We start from the raw sequence: 21,378 nt of genomic DNA on the forward strand, positions 1-21,378 counted from the left end.
GAGTGAGGTCAGGTAAGGTGCTATCCCTGGGAGTGTTCCTAGCTCAACATCACCCAAGTGCTAACGTTGCACACAGACTGGTGCCACACCACAGACACACTGACTCTGTCTACTTTGTGCCAACACGGCCATCCTGCTCACAGGAAACTAAGACCCCGGGTGAAAACACTGCCAGTGGCACCAGCTGAGTGTCCTGCGTAGCCCGAGACAGGGCAGGTGATTTGTAGTCACATGAGTCCCAGAGCACATGATGAGATACAGGCTCTTTCCAAAATGATGTCTAAATTGACTAGGTGTGTCTTTAAAACATGGAACTATGTATCATAAAAACTTTCCTTATCCAGGATCAATGTGGCCACTTTTTAAAAAATCCCCTTTTATTTAAGAAAAGAAAGCAAACCATTATTTATAATCCACATTTAGAAACTCACAGCCGCTTGAGGTAGGCATCGATTTACCGGACCCAAGAAGACCATGTGGAAGATAAAAAGGGGGAGCGATATTGCACGGGCTCCCAGCAACGCCTGACAGCACCTCAGCACAGTGACACTGCGCTCCCTCAGAGCAATGCCAGCACGTCAGGCTAACAACCCCCGAGGCGACTGCTATTAGCCAATTCACTAATTAGGGGACTGTTTGTAGAATTAATGGGAAGGGTAGTCATTTGTTAGCTTAAGTAAAACTCCAGGGCATTCCTGACAACTGTCAACTCAGAAGAGTCTGGAAGGCAACTTATCTATCCCTGTGAAATTCAAAGGAAGAACCCAGAAAGCCAGAATCATCTTTGACTATACGCAAGTGAACATAACCTCCTTAAGGAATTTGCTGGTAAGAACTTCCTGTGTTTGGCTCCTAACAGATCCCTTTAGCAGCAAATAAATACGTATATGTACAAAGGCAGGCACATTAACATGTTTGCATTCCAGTGATCCGATTTCTGTGGAGTCAGATTTTGAGCACAGGGAATGTCATTGACAGGGGAATAGCTCCGAACCCCCAACACAAAATGTATAATCTCATTAGGGTGAGTGTGTGTGAGGGCATGAGTGAGTGAGAGAGAGAGAGAGAGAGAGAGAGTGTGTGTGTGTGTGTGTGTGTGTGTGTGTGTGTTAGCGAGTGTGTGAGTGCATGAGTGTGTGTGTAAGCATATATGTAAATTTGTGTGTGAATGCATGAGTGAGTGTGTATATATGTGAGCACGTGTGTGTGTGTTAGCATGTATGTGAGTTCGTATGATTGTATGAATGAGAATATGTGAGCATGTGTATAGAAAGAGGGGGTGTTTTGATGTTGCAATCAGTTTTACTTGGCTTGTATGTTAGAGATCAATAAAACTAGAGAAGTTTTCTAAAGATGATTTTATTCACTCCTTAAATAAGTTTTTAAAATCATCAATTGTGAATAAAGAGTATTATTGTTATTGTTGGGGCAAGTTTTAGGAGGGGATAAACCAATGTCTAGGATTTAGAGAATTTTTTAAACTCATGAATAGGATCTGGAAGAATTAACTGTCCTTAATTATTATCACCACCAGGATAAAACTTACTTTGGCACCCAAAGCTTCCTGAGCCCTGTCCTGCTGGGTACAGGGCACACCACCCACAAAAGCCACTGGAGAGGCCCAAGGGAACTAGGGGTCCCCACAGCAGGAGCACAGAAGGAGGCTGCACTGCAGGTGTCACCCAGCTTTCCTGATGCTCCCCCAGCCTGAGACCCCGCACCCTCAGCAGTCTCCCAGATGCTAACCCAACCCACTAGGCTGGCGCTCCTTTCAGAGTCAGTGAAAGGCAAGTTCTCAAAAGCAGGGGACCCAGGCCCACCAGAGGGCAGGAGTTCAGTGTGGTGGCTGCACCAGGTGGCTGCTGAAACAATGCCCAGATGGGCAGCTCATCACAGCCAAAGTGGCTATGCAGCCTTTCTGTGCCAGGTCTGAGCATGCCCATTGGTGGCCGCCTGGTTTGGCCTGGTCATAGGGTGTACTGGCTGCTCTGCAGTCCAACAGGCAGCAGGGAGTCTGAGCCCACCTGAGGAGCTCATGCCAGGCCCACAGGCCTCAGGGTGCATGGGACAGTGTCCCCTCCTGCAGGGCTGCCAGTGACTACAGGCAGAGGAGGACCTTCTCTTGGGCCTGACCCTGAAGAGGAGTCTGAGCCGGGGGAGGACTCCACAGTTGGGGAGAAGGCAGCAGACCCCTCCAGCCTCTAGGGCCTTGAGCTATTCTGAAACTGGGATGAATTTACTGGCATTCCCTGGGGGCTTTTCTAGGAAAGTGAATGTGAGTAATTTGTTGGCTAGAACACATTCACTTTGGCAGCTGATCTGAACTGTAGGGCTCATAACAATCACTTGGGAGCTTGTTTAAAATAATGCAGATTCCAGGGCTGCCAGCTTGGGGCAGGGCCCTGGACTGCATTCCACAGGATTCTGAGGAAATCCAAGGCTACAGCGTATGGGTACCAGCAGATCTATACAGAACTGTGTCATTAAGGCTCGTGAGCGTCAGAGGGCACAGCAGAGGCCTTACAACCACTCTCTCCTCCAAATGACCACACAGAACATCTTGCCAGAATCCCTGGCACCTGATAAACATGCACCTTAGTGATCCTGAGCTCTTGATGACACCAACATCCTGGGCTGTGGACAGGAAAGACGAGGCCCTGAATTCTGGCCCTGCCATTTCTTGGACCAACAATGTTTGGCAAGTTTCATCATAAAAATGGGGTAAGAGGGTCTCCCTGTTTCAGGCAGGTGTCAATGCTCCATGAAAGACAAAGAGGCTTGTCCATCTGTGTGGTGTCTATCCTGGCCCTTCTTTCAAAGTGCAGATAACACCAGAGGCCTATAAGCCAGTATGGGACTTCAATTCCCTTCTACTTGGGGCAGACTACTGAGAAGGGAGCTCTGAGAGCTCTGAGGAGGGGACCTGGGGGGTGGGGGATGGCCACTAAGAAGAGAGGGCAGTGTTAGGCATGTCTACCTGAAATGCTCTGGGGGATTCTAGCCAGAGGAAAGGCTGCCTGCACTGAAAGAGCCTGAGGTCAAAGTTCAGGTGCATGTGCTCCGGTGACCATTCCTCTTAACAGGGTCCAAACAACAAGCAGGTCTCCACACAGCAGCCTAACCAACCAACACCAGAGGGAGGCTGACAGTGAAGCTTGGGGTCGGCCTCTGAAAAACCAGGCCAACTCAATAAGCAGACCTTAAGGGTCTGCGAGCTGGGACCAGAATGAAAATGAAAGGCGTTCTAGAATTTTCACTTCCATATGCAAAATCCCAATTACACTAATTTAAGTAAAAAGGGCATTTACTGCCCCCAGTAACTAGGAAATCCCAGAGTGACTCAATGAGGGATCCAGGGCTTGGACTTCTCTGTGGGAAGGGCAGATGGGGACGGTTCTAGTACAATAGGGGTGAGGCCATACAGGGCCTTGGGTGCTGGGCACAAATCCTCACGTTTCCCCTGTGGCCTGTTTCATGGAGACTTGCCCTACGCAGCAAGATGGAGCCTGCATACCAGGGTTTCCTCAGGACAAGGCAGCCCAGCCTGGGCAGATGAGACTGACAAGGCAGCAGTAGGGGTGCAGTGGGACAGGAAGTTCTTATTCTAGACACCCCAAGCTGTGGGGGGCTTTAGGGGCAGCAAGAGGCAGGAGAAGCTGCACTGTGGATTAATTTCTGTTTTGCTTCCAAAGGAGATGGAACTGTGGGCTGCAGAGGGAAAAGGGATGGGAAGAGGCTTGCTTCCTAGCACTTACAACAGCCCTGGGAGCTCTGGGTCGTCACCCTGTTACAGAGGAGAAGACCGTGGCTCAGAGAGTGGACTTACTGGCCACGTTTCATGCAACAAGGGAGAGGCACAACCTGGACTTAAGGCCTACGTCTTTCCAGGTAACAGACCACCTCCCAGAAGATGGAATGGATGCCAGCCCCAAAGTACAGGTCTTCCTAGATGAGAAGGTGAGCAGAGGGGACCAAGCTCCTGTGCCTGCACCCAAAAACACCAAGAGAACTAGAGGTCTAAACCACTGAGCTACGTAGCTTTAAAGAATCCTCTTGAACGCGGAATACTGGAATACTGTAAAGGAATAGTCTTCCACTTCTTGGAAGGGTACATTCCCTAAAATGTAGGCGAAGCCCAGATAAGCTTCTAGAATGGTCTAGTAAGGAGGCTGGTTTCAAAGTGCTAAGAAGAGGAACTGGTGATCAGTAGCAACAAACAAGCCCACTAGAAACATGTCATTTCACACCCTCGCCTGCTCCTTGTAACGGATATCCTGGATAGGAGGCTAGGGCCCTGCAACTGCCTGCTAGCCCCAGCCTCTGCCTTCACAGTCCAATCTGGTAGAAAAGGATAAATAACATAAGCCGGATGACCCAGGAAGTGTTTTGGGAACTCCTTGTATTCCTGAACCACGTGCAGGTGGTGAGCTTTGAAGGAAGTCTCTACCGGTATTCTGTCTTCAGCCTTGTGCAACTTAACGTTTTCAACAATGACTTAGTTGAAGAGGAGAAGGTACACTTACCAAGTTTATGGAAGACTGAGTTGGGAGGAATGGTGCATATGCAGGATGACAGAATCCATATATCCAAATAATCAGCTGTAGGCTGGGCTGAATCTACCCAAAGAAGTATATTGGAGATAAATACAAGGTCCTGAACCCCAAGTCCAAACAGAGCACTCAGGAGCTGTGCATGGAGATGAGCTTGCAGAAGCTTTATATGAATGGTCAGAAAGGTCCCGCTAACAAGACGGTGCATAATCAAGCTACTGTGGTGCTGCAGCCTGGGAATGTGCTGCTGACAGAGCCCAGGGTGTAGATAAGGCACATGATGGTGCACTGCACTCTGGCTGGTCAGCCTGCTTTGGCTTCCAGAGCCCACTGCTAATGGGGAGCACAAGGAGAGGAGATGAAGTCTGGAAGCCAATTGGAATGGACATGGACAACTTGGTGAGGAAGAACCCGTCTGCATCTGGTACTGGATTAGATGACCCCAAGGGCCCATCCAGCCATGTGCTCTGTGGTTTCTGGAATGCCACCAGGCAGAGACTCAGATCCTTATCTCATTTGTGCATGTGTGTGGGAGGGGAGCAATGATGGTAGTGATGATTAATCATGGCCTAATGTAGATACCCTCAACTTCCCACAGAGAATGGACTTTTTGGGGGAAGTCTTAGAACTGTGGATCTTGATTGTCTTGAATCTGACTATACCAGGAACAAAAAGCCCTTTCCTGTATAATAAAACCAGCAACCAACAGCCATAAGTCAAGCTGCACCTTCCAGGGTATACTCTGGCCTGGATCCACAGACTTGGGGTGGGCATGAGTCAAGTGCCAAGGGTAAACATGTGGCCAGCACGTATTATGCCCAGGGCAGGCCCTCCAGCTGGCACTTGCAGAAACAGAGAGCTCTCTGAGGGCAGGGGTGGAGACTCTACCCATTCAAACCCTACCTCATCCTGCCACGGACTTTCTTCCTATGGTCTGGAGTCTTAAGATCTTGAAACATAACCACCAGAGATACCTGCTCCCATTAAACTTCAATGTCTGTTAAAATGAATATGTTTTTACAGAGTGCTGCAGAGGAAATAAATCTGGAACATCCACCTGATCCTGGAAGAACTGGATATCAGGACCCAGTATCTAGCCTCACCACAGTGGGTCCTGCTGGCAGCCTCTTGAGAGGTCAACAGAGCCCAGAGCCCATGGTGCTTGCAGAGACGAGTAGTGTGGTTGACCATGATCAGATCTGAGGGGAATTCTTTAGCTCTGTCACCATTTTACCACCTAACAATTTCCTGATCCCGCGGCCAAGGCTACCTTCCTGGGAAGAAAGAGTGTACACACCCACATGCCGTATTGCAGGGTGGGCCCACGGCCAGACAGTGCTAGCATGCCAAGGCCCACGTGAGTTAGACTAGAAAGGCCCTGCCTCGGACCAGGCTGCTACTTCCCACAGCAGAAACCTGAGCAGAGCTTGCTCTTAGGAAGCAGGGAGGGGAGGCAACAGTACTTGGGGAAAAAAAATCACTCGAATGATGATGGTGCTAAGCAGTAGCCTCTTCACTGATTAAAAAAAAAATTCTTCTACTGTAATAACATTTAATCCCCAGAAGTTAATCTAAATGTAACAAAATAAAAGTGGCACAGAGGAAAAGAGCCCTAGCTGGGCCTTGGGGATGCTGGCTTTATTCCCAAAGTGATCCGTTAATAGAGCTGGGAATGAAATGCCAGTTTCACCTTTGTTGAGGGAAGGGATTAACAAATTGCCATCTCTAAGCCCAGTTTCCAAGTCATGAATCTCTGAGCAGTATGAAAGCATTAGGTGGAGGCTGCCCTCCCCATGGAGCCTGTGGCTACCCTCGTCAGAACCCCCATCAAAACCCCTGGTTTGGGGTCAGGCATCAGCTCGGGACATTGGCCCCAGGCACTTCAAACCCCACAGGACTTGCGCTGAGCCCACTGTCCTACCCACAGCTGGGAGCCCCACGTCTGCCTGCAGCACTGGGGGAGGGGCAGTGAACAAGCCTCTGGGAGGCTCATGCTCACTCCAGCCTCAGTCAACAGCCTCCCTGCCTCCCTACTCCTCCTCCATTCCCACTGGACCTGGGCCTTCCGGCCTGGCGCTAGCCTCCCAGTAATTGACTGCACCCATGCCCGCTATCTGCCTCATCGCTCAGTTCTGCTCCCGTGTCAGACACAGTCCTGATCCTCCATCTAGAAGTCCCAGTCACCCTCTACATGTCTTCCTATTTTACCTTCTTCACAGCAGTTGTATAATGATCGCTGCTGACCATTTGTCCATCTTGCTGCCCTGAGCGCAGGGGCCCTCTCTACCCAACTCCCGCTGTACCCTGGAACATGCCCACACAGCGGCGTTCCCAGTGTGGCTGCTGGATGGTGGGCCCTCCTGGCTTTAGTAAATGCAGTGGGCCCCAAGTAGGCTTCCTGCCACCACCCAACACATTACCGTTTCATCTCCCAAATGCGGCCAGTTATCTTTCTAAAACGCAAATCTGGGCATGTCCATTTTTCTCCTTAAAAGCTTTTTTATGGCTCGCCACTGCCTGTAGGATGAATTCCAAATTCTTTCGTATGCTCACAAGGCCCTTTGTATCCGTTTCCGGGACGAGCCTGGCCTTTCAGCTGCATCCAAGCCTCATCCCTACCGCCTCAGATATCTGCTTCTTCCTTACACCCCCGTGTAGGTGCACTACCTTCCTTTTAACACCCCACAAGGAAGGCCCCACCTGACACTCTCTCTCACTGACCACTGATGGCCACGCCTGCCTGGACCATCTCTCAAGCCCCAGTGCACTCAGGCAGGACTCGTTGCCCCATCGCCTCTGCTCCGGGAGTGCTTTCTCCTTAAACTGTGACTGCGATTACATGTTATGGCAGGTTTCCATTCACTAAATATGCACATGGCCCTGGGATAGGAAGGTGAGTAAAGCAAGGTGACTGCCCACAGAAAGCCTGTGCTCCAGTAGGCTGTGGCACACGAACACAGAAATGCAGAATGGTGCTACAAGTGGCCCAGGGGATGTCCCCGGGGTCCCAGGCTCAAGGGGCACAAAGGAGGCATTCTATCTTTGGATGGGCAGAGAGACAAACCTGAGACAAGACCAGACAGAGTGCTGCCCTGGGAGGTGGGCAGGCCGCAGGCAGGGCAGCCTGGGGAGGGTCTGCGCTCTCCAGTGGAGGCAAAGATCCCTTCTTACCCATCGCGCACATGTCCTGTCTGCCACCAGCCTCAGGAGAGGAGCCAGATTCAATCCTCTTTTTAAAGAGCAGTGGTTATAAAAGACATTAAGGGAGGATAAAGTTATGTACAATTACAGCCAGGCCCCCCGGAACCCCTTCTGTACATGGTGGCCCACAGTGCCAGAGCAGGTACTTTGGGAATGAGTCACCAGAACAAGGGTGGCCTCCCTGCCCTAAGCAGTGGTCAAGAGCAAACCACCAGGAAACTCTTCTTGGGGAAAACCAGGTGGCCAGCTGCCTGCCAGCCAGAGGAGCCGAGACAGAATGCCAACGCTGGCGTCGAGGAAGTAGGCCTTCTGTTGTTTGTGATAAGATGGGAAAGAGGGCTGGTACAGCACATTCCAATTACAGATCCACACTGTTGCTTTTTCTTAAACATCTACAGAGGAAGACAAAGGCTGTGCAGCTTCATTCCCTTGGTTATCACTCTATCATCTCCCATTGCAAATCAGAAAATCCTTCTCTGGATCTAACTTTAATTTTCAAGCTGCAGTGCAAGGCTCTAGACCTGCTACAAGTCAGATTTCTCAGAGGAATAGTTACATGCTCTGGCCAACCTTCTCCCTCCCAGGAGGCATTTACCTACTCAACCCTTCAACCACTGTGGCCTCACTGCCTCTGCAGCCTGCCAATCTCTCAACTGTGTGCCTGAGTGGCACAGCAGGAGGCACCCAGCACTTGATTTATGGGGACACATACAGAATGCAGAACAGAAAGCCATGGGCTAATTCCTAAGTTTCCTTTGCTCAATAACTTCATTCTGGATTGAACCTTTGGGTATATCTGCCAGCAAAAAGCTACATTGCCTGTCTCATGGTTCATCTTTCATGACCTCCCTACTACTGCGTGAAATGGTGCATTGGCCCACACCTGGCCAGCAGCACCTGTAGGATAGTGTCATCATGCAGGATACAGCCTATGGAAGGCAGGTGACAGGGGGCCTGGAAGGAAAGGAGCCCACCTTTACCCAGACCTCCAGCCTTCCAGGAGTTAGTCTTCTGACCCAAGAACTTCGGAATGTCCACTCTGGCTTCATGCAGAAGCATAGCTTATCTGTGCCTTATGTGTTCTGACATCACAGTTTTCTTCTGATATGAGAGCCATAGCTAAAGGAGATTGAAAAACCACAGATCTAGTCCAACAGGTTCTTTGATGGGATGAAAGTTCAAGGAAAGGGCACCAGAGAGAGTTAGAGGCCAAGCCTTGACCAGAAAGCAATACATGCACACACACATGTGCACACATACATGTCATCACATACAACCCATCTATACACTTACATGTGCACACTCACACGCATGTACACACATGTGCACACATGGACATAAGCATGCACACACATACACTCTTACCACCAGGAACACAGTTCCAGGGCCAGCTCTTGACTCTGTGTTGTCACTGTCATTTGTCAGACTGGGGACCTGATCCCAACTGGGAACCTCCCTCTCCCTGGGCCCAAATCATCAACACTCTTTCTCTTATAACTGTCTTTATATTCTTGTTATACAAGCTATACGTAATAATATATTTAATTATATACAAAATTAAAACATCAGCTAAAGTAAGTCCACTCTGACCCTCTCTGTAATTCTGAACATCCTGGAACTGCCTAGAGGTAACTACTGTGTTCGTCTGGAGTGTACTCTTTCAGACTTTCTTCTCTTTATCCACATATATGACACACACCTACAGAACAGTTAGTGTGTCAGTGTATGTGTGAGCAGTGTACATATACACAGTAAACCACAACTTGCTTTTTCACCTAGTAACACATCTCAGGCATCTTCCTGTGCCAACACACAGAGCTCCAGAACATTCTTTTTAACGGCTGTTTTCTATTCCAGAGGCACATGGATAATCTCACCCACTGACCTGTTCACAGGCAGTGAGGCTGTTTCTAATTTCTCACACCTGGAACCAGGGCCACAACACCTGCTTGCCTGTGGCTGCTTGTGACACATGGAGGGTCTCTCTAGGACACGTCCCCTCCAATCTCTTTCTCACTAAAATGTGAGATTCTATATAATACCTACTGTTTAGTGAGTACTTATTATGTGCTTAACAAATTACCTCCTGATGCCCTCAAAACAAACTTCCAAAGCAAGGGAAGTGTGTCTCAGACAGTTACATCATCTAACACAGGCACACACCAGGCAGCACTGCTGGGACCTGCACACTCACCAGTTTGACCTCAAAGCCCTGCTCCACACGAGTCCCCATCCCACAGGAGGCCCTGTGCATGCCTCACAGAAAAGGTGCTCAAACAGTGAACTATTTGTTTTTAAACCCTACCCCTCACAACAGGCACCAGCTCTGTCCAGAACACACTTGGTAGGCATCTATCACAGTTAAGTCCGGAGCTGGACAGTGGAGATACAGAGAAAAATAAGATATTGGATTGACCTCTGGGTAAAACAAATAGTAAGCAGAAAATATGCTTAGGTTGAATTTTGAAAAGTGAGCATAATATGTAAGGAAAAAGGAGGGAGGATATTCCAGACAGAACATAGGATGTATAAAAATAAACAACCAAGTAGATTCTGCATTCTGAAATCAGGAACCAAGCACAGTCTCGGATTTGAAAACTATCTTTCGAACTCATTGGATCCGTGCATATGAATGGCAACCCTGAAGGGTTGAAACCCTACTAGAGTGCTACATTGAGGATCCTGAGGCCATGTCCAGGTTCAGCAGGAGACGGCTGGGATCCACAGTCTGTCAGGTGTACAATGGGGGCAGAGGCCAGAGCCAACTCCCTCCTCTCCCAGACAAAGTTACTGAGGCTCTCTGCAGGTGGCCACACTCACTAACCCACAGAACCAGCCTAAGACTTTGGCCTTGGGGAGCACTATCACCCCACATCTTCTGTTTGGATGTTCCATTTCCATATGATACACAAACATTACCTCTGTTCATCCATTCTCCACACATCATTGTCTCTCTCACTAAAAAAAGAGGCAGAACTCTGCCAGCATTGCTATGGAAGTAAATGTGCGCGCACACACACACACACACACACACACACACACAGTTGTAGACAGAAATATAAGGAAATGTTACAGCTCTGGGGAAGTCAGTCATCCTGCTAATCAACAAGCAGCTAATCCTCTGTCCTGTAAGTCCCTGAGAGAGGATACGCATCCCAGTGTAGCAGGAAAGAACAAGTGTAGACTCATGCTGACGTGGTTCAAATCCCACTCTGCTGCCACCTGGCTGTGTGTCCATCCCTAGGCACTTCTGTCGATTTTTGCATTTAGTCTTCATAAGAGCCTGACAGAAATAGGCATCATCATTGGTGCTGTTTTATAGACTAGGACAGTGGTCGGCAAACCGCGGCTCGCAAGCCACATGCGGCTCACGAGCCGCGGTTTGCCGCTCTGCTGACTCATGAGTTTGCCGACCACTGGACTAGGAAAATGAGACTGAGAGGTTAACTGACTTAGTTTTCACATCTGCAAAATGGGACAATAATGGCATCTGCCACATGAGCTTCTTGTGACCAGGAGACCTCAGGTACTATGTACACACCTAGCTTATCAGCTGCACATGGTGATGGTCAATAACTGGTTTTTAAAAAAGAAATGTATTCACTGAATTTTGATTTGTTAAATAAATTATTAAGTGGGATATGATTTGTTAACCTCTCAAAGGGCCACGTACACCAGTTTAAACCACATATTTTAGTAAATTTCTAAATAGATAATGCTCCTTTTAAAAGGTTAGGTAAAATAGGGAAGCGAGAGATAGGAACATCTTTTGAATTCAGACCAATTTGAACATTGTCTGGGATAAACAATGTTTAGAATGCCATCTTAGTAGGGGTTCAAATAAATGGCCATTGTTTTAATAGGTGACTGATCTGTCATTAATTCACTAAATAGATGCAAATTGGAGAAGCTCAGCCCCAGAAAATAGTTTATTCTTCCAGGTGGGTCCCAACCCCTCCCCATTGTTTATTTAAGAAGGCTCACTAGCAAGTGATGGTGAAAGCACAGAGCAGCAGCTCAGCTCCAGCAAGTTCCACTTGGCCGTGTCCATGTTAATCAGATCCCTTTGGATCAAAGTCCTTGGAGCACAATGACTCAGTTTCAGGAAACAGTTAATACCCTTCTTCCTTCATCTCAACTGTTCTAACCTCTTTGAGGGCTGGCTCTTTGTGGGGCCAGGGAGGACTGTACAAGTTTCCTGGCAGGAAGAAGCCCAGACAAGCTCTGAATGAATCCCACAGGAAGAGGATTGAAGGTTGTCATAAAAAATAGATGCGACACAATAAATGCAGGATGTTCCCTGGGGTCTTAATCCTTTCTTTCAAAAAATCTGAATAATTCCACCTGCTACACTGTTGTGAGGTAGAGGGGTGTCCGTGTGTGTGTGTGTCCGTCCGTGTGTGTGTGTGTGTGTGTGTGTGTGTGTTGCATGTGTCTACATACTTTGAATATTCCTTTCTACCCCAACAATAAAATTCTTCCAAAACAAGAGTCCTCCAACTGTTAATGTCAGCCTCACCAGCAACACTCTTCAGTCATAAGTTCCCTGTTGTCCCTCAACTCAGGCAGGCACCTTCTGTTGTCCTGCACACATGCTGGGCTTGGCAGGCTTCGGGAAAGTTTGGTGGGCCCCAAAAAAGTTGGGAAACATCACCCATGCCATTGGTGTCCAATGCTGCTAATGTAACCAGTGTCTGATGGACTCCAGTACTTACTGTTTCTTCTACCTGGCATGGCTATTTTCTGCTTGGCAAATTCCAATCATTCATCAAAAGCTAAGTCAGAACTTCTGCTCCCAGCTACAGTGAAGCAGCTAGTGAAAAAACTATGCTCTCCTCTGAGGAAAAAATTTTAAAAGCTGGAATACAATAATTTGTTCTAAGACATCTAAAAACTAAGGGTCAAGGTTATGAAAAGGGAGCTGTAGAAAGGTAAGCATTCATTCCCAAAGTCACTTTTGCCCTCAGAGTTTATGCCAATTCTTGGGGCAGGAAGGAAGGCTGAGAGTAGGGCAGATTCAGCTAAAAGGCAGAAAAGCCAGCAGGGCTTTTGGCAATTTCACAGGACTGTAGAGAGACAACATTCCTTTGGAGGTTGGGGCTGCCAAGGCAGCTAGGATATGAGGGATCAGGAATCTAGAGAGAAGGGAGCTAAAAAGAAGTGAGCCAACACTTAGTGGTTTTCCTCTTTTAAAGCATTTGTCAGATTCTTGAGTTACTTAATGCAAGATGCTAAGGAGCTAAGTAAAAATCCATTGAAAGTGTAGAATTTTCAGAAATCTCACAGAGCTGAAGGAGTAAAATAGGGGTTTAGAACTCACTAAGAAAGAGGAGCCCTGGAAAGCCATACCCTAGGAACAGCGGTAAAGCAGAAGTAGCCTGAGCTTTACCAACACTGCAGGCAAGCCTCCATTCAGCTCAGTCCCTCATGGGCTTAAGGTGATCTACCTTCACACAGATGAGCAACAAGAAATGTGGCAGAGCATCTCTGAGAGAGAGAACATACTCCAGAGCCACTGTACTTTATCTGTATAATGTATGACATTCACTGAAAATTAACCAGGCACACAAATATATAGGACCAAGAGAAAAAATATGCAATAGCAAAAGACCCTCAGATGATTTCAAAATAACTATAATTAATATGTTCAAGAAAACAGATGACAAAACCAGAATCTCACCAGAGACTGAAATTAAAAAAAAAAAAGCAGTCAAAAATTCTAGAATTGAATAAAATGCAATAATTGAAATTTAGAATTCAATGAATAGGTTTAAGACAGACTTGACACATTAAAAAGAGGATTAATAAAATGCAAGGTCAATAGAAAAAACACAGGCTACAGCATAGAGATGACAAAGAAGTGATGAAAAATAGGGGGGGGGGAAACACCCACAAACATGTGAGACACAGTAATACATGTAACTGAAATTCCAGAGAGGAGAAAAGATACAATAGGGCAGAATTTTTAAAAATATTTTTTTATTGATTTCAGAGAGGAAGGAAGAAGGAGAGATAGAAATATCAATGATGAGAGAGAATCACTGATTAGCTGCCTCTTGCACACCCATTACTGGGGATCGAGCCCGCAACCAGGCATGTGCCCCTGACCAGAATCGAACCCAGGAACCTTCAGTCTGCAGGCCAATGCTCTATCCACTGAGCAAAACCAGCTAGGGCAGGGCAGAATTTTATTTGAAGAGATAATGGCTGAGAAATTTCTGAAACTGATAAAAAAAAATTAAACCACAAGACATGAAACCAATGGTGGGGTGCGAGGGCAGAATTTAAACCTAGGCACACCATAGTCAAATTGGTAAAAACAACAACAACAACAACCAAAGAGAAAATCTGAAAATCAGAGAAAAAAGGAAATTACAACAAAGGAGTAAGAATAATATCAATATATGAACAGTTGACTTCTCTAAGAAAAAACAGGTATCAAATGAGAATATGAAGATGCCTACAGAGAGCTAAAAACAGAGGATTGCTATATTCATCAAAATAAAGGTATTTCCACACAATTAAAAATTTATAATCAGCAAAGCTGTTGGCATAAATAACAAGATATTAATAAAGGAAAGAAGCAAAGGGAAGCGGACATTGTTGAGCATAATCAAGTGGGGAGCATGAGCCTGCTTGCTTCACCAGAAAGTTACAGCTTCACACACTCCCCAGGGACCCAGGGGTCCCTTCCCGCAGATCACTGGGGTAAAGGATAAAACAGTGAAGGGGGAGGTAAACACATGCTCAATAAGAGCCCAAATGGAGACTATAGAGATCTGTCAGTCTAGCCCAGTGGTCGGCAAACCGGGGCTCTCGAGCCACTTCTGTTGACTGAGTTTGCCAACCACTGTACTAGACTAAATGTTACCGTGTAGCTGGAAGCTGTGAGGATTAGGCAATTGTGGCATATGTGTGCAAAAAGGTAAAGGGTAGTATATGACAGTGGTCGGCAAACTCATTAGTCAACAGAGCGGCAAACCGCGGTTTGCCAACCACTGGTCTAGCCTAGGGAAAGAATGGATTGAGTAGGGGATGGTCCCATCAGAAGCCACCCCCCCCACCCACTAAAGCTTGGGAAATTGATTGGTTATCTACACTAATAAAAGAGAAACATACAAATTGACCATCACTCTGCTATGCCCACAAGCCACGCCCCACCAGCCAATCAGGAGCGAGTATGCAAATTAACCCAACCAAGATGGCAACTGGCCACGGAGCTGGAGGAAGCAGGAGGCTTGGGTTGCACCGGCAATGGAGGAAGCCAAGCTTCCCGCCTGCCCTGGCTGGCCCTGGCCTCCACTCAAGGCTACAAAGTTTCAATTATAGAAGATAAATAAATCCCAACAAAAAGGGTGGCAGCCACAGAGCTGGAGCAAGCAGGAGGCTTGGGTTGCCCCCTGGTGATGGAGGAAGCCAAGCTTCCCACCCACCCTGGCTAGCCCTGGCCTCCGCTCAAGGCTACAAAGTTTCAATTATAGAAGATAAATAAATCCTAGATACTTGCTTCCAGCTGGCCCCAGCCTCCACTCAAGGAGGTGCTGAAAAAAAAAAAAAAAAAGAAAAAGAAAAAAGGAGGGGCTGGGACCTTGTGTCGCCAGGTGTGATCAGGCCAGGATGGGATGGCAGGGGCCATTGGGGGTAAGCAGACCAGCAGGGGAGCCAGTTCTGGGTGAGCAGGCTGTCAGTGGGGGTCAGCTGGAGGTGATCAAGACAGCAGGGGGGGCAGTTTGGAGTAAGCAGGCTAGCAGGGGGGCAGTTGGGAGTAAGAAGGCCAGTGGGGAGGGAAGGGGAAGGCGAGCAGGCCAGAAGGGGGGGAAGTTGGGGGTGAGCAGGCTGGCACAGGGGGCAGTTGGGGGTGATCAGGCTGGCGGGGGGTAGGGGTATTTGGAGGCAAGCAGGCCGGCAGCGGGGGGCAGTTGGGGGCGAGCTGGCCGGCCAGCAGAGTGGTTAGGGGCAATCAGGCAGGCAGGCAGGTGAGCAGCTGGAGCCAACAGTCCTGGATTGTGAGAGGGATGTCTGACTGCCGGTTTAGGCCCGATCCCTGTAAACCGGCAGTAGGACATCCTTCGAAGGGTCCCAGATTGGAGAGGATGCAGGCCGGGCTGAGGAACAATCCCCCCACCGTGCACAAATTTCGTGCACCAGGCCACTAGTTTTGAATAAACTCCTGGTCCTTCCCAAACTTAAGATAATCTAATCCCAGGGAACAAAGCCTTTCACCACCCCCTTACCGCCCCCCCCCCCCCCCCCCCGCTTTCTCTCTCTCTCTCTCTCTCACACACACACACACACATGCTTGTCCCATGGGTTTAAGCATTCTCTCTGTAGCAGCCATGGGGGTCTAGAAGCCACACTGCTGGCAGCCGGGACTCCAAACACAGGCTCCAAGACTGGATACACCCCACAACAATGGATCAGAGCTGGGAACAGTGCTAACCTACCTGGATGAGGACTGAGATGGCTTAGCAGTCACCTCTGGCCTGGCAGACCACAAAGGCTACAAAGGACTAAGCTTTAATATGGCACAGGATCTCTGGACACTGGCCCTATTTCTGGCCCTGATTTTCCATGGCAGGAAAGACAGAGATGGGACATTAGGAACCCAGGGGCTGCCTTCTATTTTTGTTAGTTCTGATCAAATAATCCAATCGATACCCCCTCCCCTGGGAAACCGACCTTTAGATCATTTCACAACTGACATTCCTTTTCGCTTAGACCATATTCCATTTGCTAAAACCAGTAACTTTCCCCTCCGGACTTGCCCCAGATCTGGACCAACCCAGAGAATTCCCAGCTGAAAAAGCCCACCTAGAGTCCTTTAAAATCTCTAACTCCCTGTGCCTGGGTGACACCATTTTGGGCAGCCCATCTGGTTTGCAGATGATCTAGTAAATTTATAATTCTTTATCACTTTCTTTATGCCCAGTGTGGGGCATAAGTGCTGGAGATAAACCGATCAATGATTCTCTCTCATCATTGATGTTTCTATCTCTCTCCCTCTCCCTTCCTCTCTGAAATCAATTTTGAAAAAAAAAAAAATCTTATCACCAGACCTCATCCTCCCTCATGGGTCCTCGAAAATGCTTTTTCTCGCAACAGAGCAAGAACCCCACTTCCATCAGCAACAAAGCTGTACTAAACTAAATACTAAATGAGTTCTTCAGTCAGAAGGAAAGTGATCTCGGAAAGAAACCATAAATCCATCAATCAGTAATGATACAGAAAATCTGAATACGAACGACCACCTGAACCTAATTGACAAACAGAAAACTATACCCATGGGTAGAATATACGTTCTTCTCAAGGGCACATGGAAGGCTTACCAAAACTGGGTCATACACCAAATTTCAAACTTTTAAAGAGGATTTAGAGTATCTCTAATCACAAAATTAAACTAGAAATCAATTATAAAAAGGGACCTAGAAAATTATCATCTGTTTGGAAATTAAGCAATGCATTTTAAAATAAGCTATGAGTCCAGTAGAAATTATAATAAGAATTAGAAAAAAATTGAATTTAATTATAATGAAAATACAATATATCAAAACTTGCAGGGTATAGCTAAAGCTATGTTTTCAGATAAATTAATACCTTAAGTGCATATAGTAGGAAAGAAAGAAAGCTAAAATGGTATTTCACTATTCCTAGAATACAAGCAAAATTCTGTCCGGGCTGGCTTCTGCTGACTTTACCCAGCTTCATCCTTATCTCTCTCTTTTTTTTTTTTCATTCCTTTCTTTGCCCACACTGGCCTTTCAATTCCTTGAATGTGCTAAATTACTTCCTGCCCTGGGGCCTTTGCACAGGTAATCCTTCTTTTTGAAATGTTCTTTCTCCTTCCGTCCTCTGGCCAACTTCTCATTTTACAGGAGTCAGCTGACATGCCATTTCCTTAGAAGCCTTAACAACTTCCAAGTCTAGGTTTAGGGACTCAAACCTGGGCTTTTAAATTCAAACTCAGTCTTTCCTTCACGACTCATTACTGTAATCAGTCATTGTTTGGGCAACTGCTTTTTGTGCTATTAATTTAAAAATATTGTTTTCCATTCTCCAAATGCTATAAGCTCCTTGCTGGTAGCAACCAAAGCTGTCTTGTTTATCTCCAGCACTTAGCATGGTGCCTGGCAAATAGCCTATACAGGTGTGTTTAAAAAGTGGGTGAGCCCTAGCCAGTTTGGCTCAGTGGATAGAGCATCAACCCGAGGACTGAAGGGTCCCTGGTTCAATTCTGGTCAAGAGCATGTACCTTGGTTGCAGGTTCCCCGGCCCTGGTCAGGATGCATGCAAGAGGCAACCAATCAGTGTGTCTCTCCACATCCATGTTTCTCTGTCTCCCCTTCTCCCTTCCACTCTCTCTAAAAATCAATGGATAAATATCCTCGGGTGAGGATTAACTCACAAAAACAAAACAAAACAATACCAAAAAAACACACAAAAAAGTGTGTGAAACATTAATTAACCATCTAAGTAACCATTCAGTTTACTCAGAGTTGTTAAAAGAAGAAAATTCTCCAGTAGTATTGCTGTCAGCAGTTGGCACTTACGCCTGTGGCATTTACAATGCGATTTACAATCATTTACCAATCCAAGAAATCTCTCAACTCTCAATCAAAGATTCTGTCCCCACCTTATGTTTAAGTACAATAATTTTAACTCTACATTACTTACTGTTTAATTTATTTGGGAAAAGACAAAATTTTCTTCTTTAGTAAACTCTATTTATTACATCTGTTCCATGCTATGTCAAGCTAGGTGTTGTAAAAGTGATTCAAATGACTGCCATTATTAGTAACAGTCTGTGGACGAAAAAAGGGTCACATATTAAACCCGATAAACTGAGAGACCAGAAGGATGGTGTGAAAATTCCTAAGTAAAAGCAGGTCCAGGCAGATACTAGTAGTTGTCTTAGGCCAGTGGTCAGCAAACTCATTAGTCAACAGAGCCAAATATCAACAGTACAACGATTGAAATTTCTTTTGAGAGCCAAATTTCTTAAACTTAAACTTCTTCTAACGCCACTTCTTCAAAATAGACTCGCCCAGGCCATGGTATTTTGTGGAAGAGCCACACTCAAGGGGCCAAAGAGCCGCATGTGGGTTGCGAGCCGCAGTTTGCCGACCACGGTCTTAGGTCTATAGCTTCCTTGACAAAGGTCAATCTTTATCTTAGGTGAGCCTGTCTATTGTCTTTTTTTGTGGTCTCAGATAACATACCTTTGAAATGTCAGAGGAATCCCCTTTTCCAGACCCGTCAAGGCACAACCCCCTGCACCAGAGCAGGAGACCACACAAACCCTCATGGTTATCTTGTTCCCCACACACCATCTCTGTGTGCTGTAAACGTTAATTATTAACTGTCCTGTACCCGCCAGTTAAAAGAAGTGTCTCCTGTTTTACTTTTTTATCCAGGCCCCAAGATTTCCCAGGTTTGCTTCCTCCCACCCCTTTCATCTACCAGCCATGCGTTTCCTGTAGTGCTCCTGACATCTCTTCCTATGATTCTAAGGTATAAATGCTGCAACACTGCCATTCTCAGGAACATTTTCTCAACTTGTAGGTAGCTTGCTTCCCAACAGTTATCAGTTTGACTCAAACTCATAAAAATTCTCTACAGGTTTGGACATAAGTCAAACTATACCAACAGTTGTTGACATCTTAGGTCTACTTTCTCTGTGGTATCTCACTAAAAGCTTTAAAGGGGTTGCTCCTCTTTGTTTTGTAGATGAGGAAACCAGAGAGGTTAAGTGACTTGCCCAAGGGCACAGAGCCAATCAGAAGCAAGACTGAGGTGTGATTCCAGGTCCAGGCAGACTCATAGCTCCAACCTGCTGCCCATCTTATGTTCAGAGGGAGCTTTCAAGGGACAGGGAAGAAGCCGAAGCAAACAGTGAAGAACGGTGACTACAAAGCAGTCTCAGCTAAGCCTGACCCCAGCCCAGCAGGGAACCACGTATGACTGTGGACAACCTCTCTAGCTTCAGTTCTGCATCTGTGAAATGCAACCAATAACAGTAAATAAGAGCGTATAGTTGAAGTGCCTGTAAAGCACCTATCATTAAGTAATGTGCTTAGTAAGTCATTCTCAAGGGATACTGCAAACTACTCTTCGCTTCGCTCAGATTAAAAATATACTCATGTGTCAGCTCCCCTTTGCCTTCAAAGGATATGATGAGAAAGAATATGACGATACCATCAAATTCACTAAGCCAGGGACCAGGAGTGCATGAGTCCCAACTCCCAGGATGTGGGCCACATGGCAGGTGACGAAATGCGTGTCCAGTGACTGTAAAGCTGCCCGGCTTCTCCCCAGAGCTGCTTCCCTTCAGCAGTTGGTTCCATGATCCAGTGAAAAGGGAGGGGGCTCTGGATCCGGCATCACTGCCCCACAGACACTCCAGGGGGTGGCCAGGACCAGGAGCCAACCCCGATTTTGCCCTTTCCAGGATCACATTACTAGGGTGGCTGTCACCCACCCACCTCTGAGGTGTGACTGCTTTCCAACCTCTTTCTCTCACTGATTGTGATCATGAACACTGATCAGCCCCAGAGGTGAGGACAGTGCTTACTCGGGTCGCACAGGAGCCCTCGTCTGTGAGGACAGGAGCTTCTGCATGTGGGGTGGCCCACACACTCTGCAAGGACAGCTGGAACATTCCATTCCGCAGGGTCCATACAGCTCATAGCGCTCACCCACCCACACCCAAGGCCCTGTGGGATCCCAATGGGCAGGCGCAGGACCTTTCAGCATATTACCTGCTGCCTGGAAAGGTCTTTTTCCTGGTCTCCTATTACTACTGCAGGACTCGAACTCTTCAGATAACCGTTTCTCTTTTCCAAACCTACTCTTTAGTCAGTTGTACCCCAATCTGGTGGTATTTCCCCAGCTTCGGGTGTCTATGTACCACTGGGCCTGTACTGCATGTGCATCTCCTCTACCCTCCCGACCCCTCCTGGCTCCACACGTTTTTCATCAACAGCCGTGTTCACAAGAAATGTGTCATCTTCTGGTCACCTAAACCTTCTGTTTCCTTCTCTTGGTGCCAGACCCAATCCCTCACCACTCTGCACTCTGACTGGTTTGCCTGGGAGTCACCCCAACTCACCCTTGAAGGAGAAAAGATCCACAAGGGAGGAGCGAGTTGGTAGGAGCCCCTGGTTACCTTATGAAGGTCTACAGGGTCCACAGAGACCAACTTCAAAAAATAACCCAGAGCATAAGGCCCGGCTCTCCCTTCCCCACAGGAATCCCTCAGACCTTCCCTGACCTGCCCCCTAAACTAAGCAGAACTGCATCTATATTGGACACACTGCATGCACCTCCAATCCTGACATTCTGGCTCTGGGGCCTCCCCTGACAGCACAGGAGCATGACAGACAGGGACTGAACGCTGCCCTCAGCACTGTGCGACCCGAGAGAGCCATCAGTGTCCCTGAGCCAGTCCTTCTGGAGTAAAGCAGGGGCCACCTCGAGTGTCAGCATACACGAGCTTGTGGCACAGGGCCAGATACATGGGGTGCCCACAGGGAACAGACCCATTCCCTGAAAACCAGCTGAACAAATGGGGGACCAGCAGCACCCCTTCCCTGACTTCTCTGGGGGCCCGATGGACACCTGGCCTGGAATA

The 21,378-nt window shown here is 47.4% G+C and overlaps 1 protein-coding gene across 2 annotated transcripts in view; it reads right to left on the bottom strand.

Moving 5' to 3' along the window:
• CHCHD6 (coiled-coil-helix-coiled-coil-helix domain containing 6) overlaps positions 1-21,378 on the bottom strand; it is a 226,045-nt gene that overhangs the window by 23,952 nt on the left and 180,715 nt on the right. The window lies entirely within an intron of this gene.

This window comes from Plecotus auritus (assembly GCF_963455305.1).
Source record: "Plecotus auritus genome assembly, chromosome: 8".
NCBI classification, from domain to species: Eukaryota; Metazoa; Chordata; class Mammalia; order Chiroptera; family Vespertilionidae; genus Plecotus; species Plecotus auritus.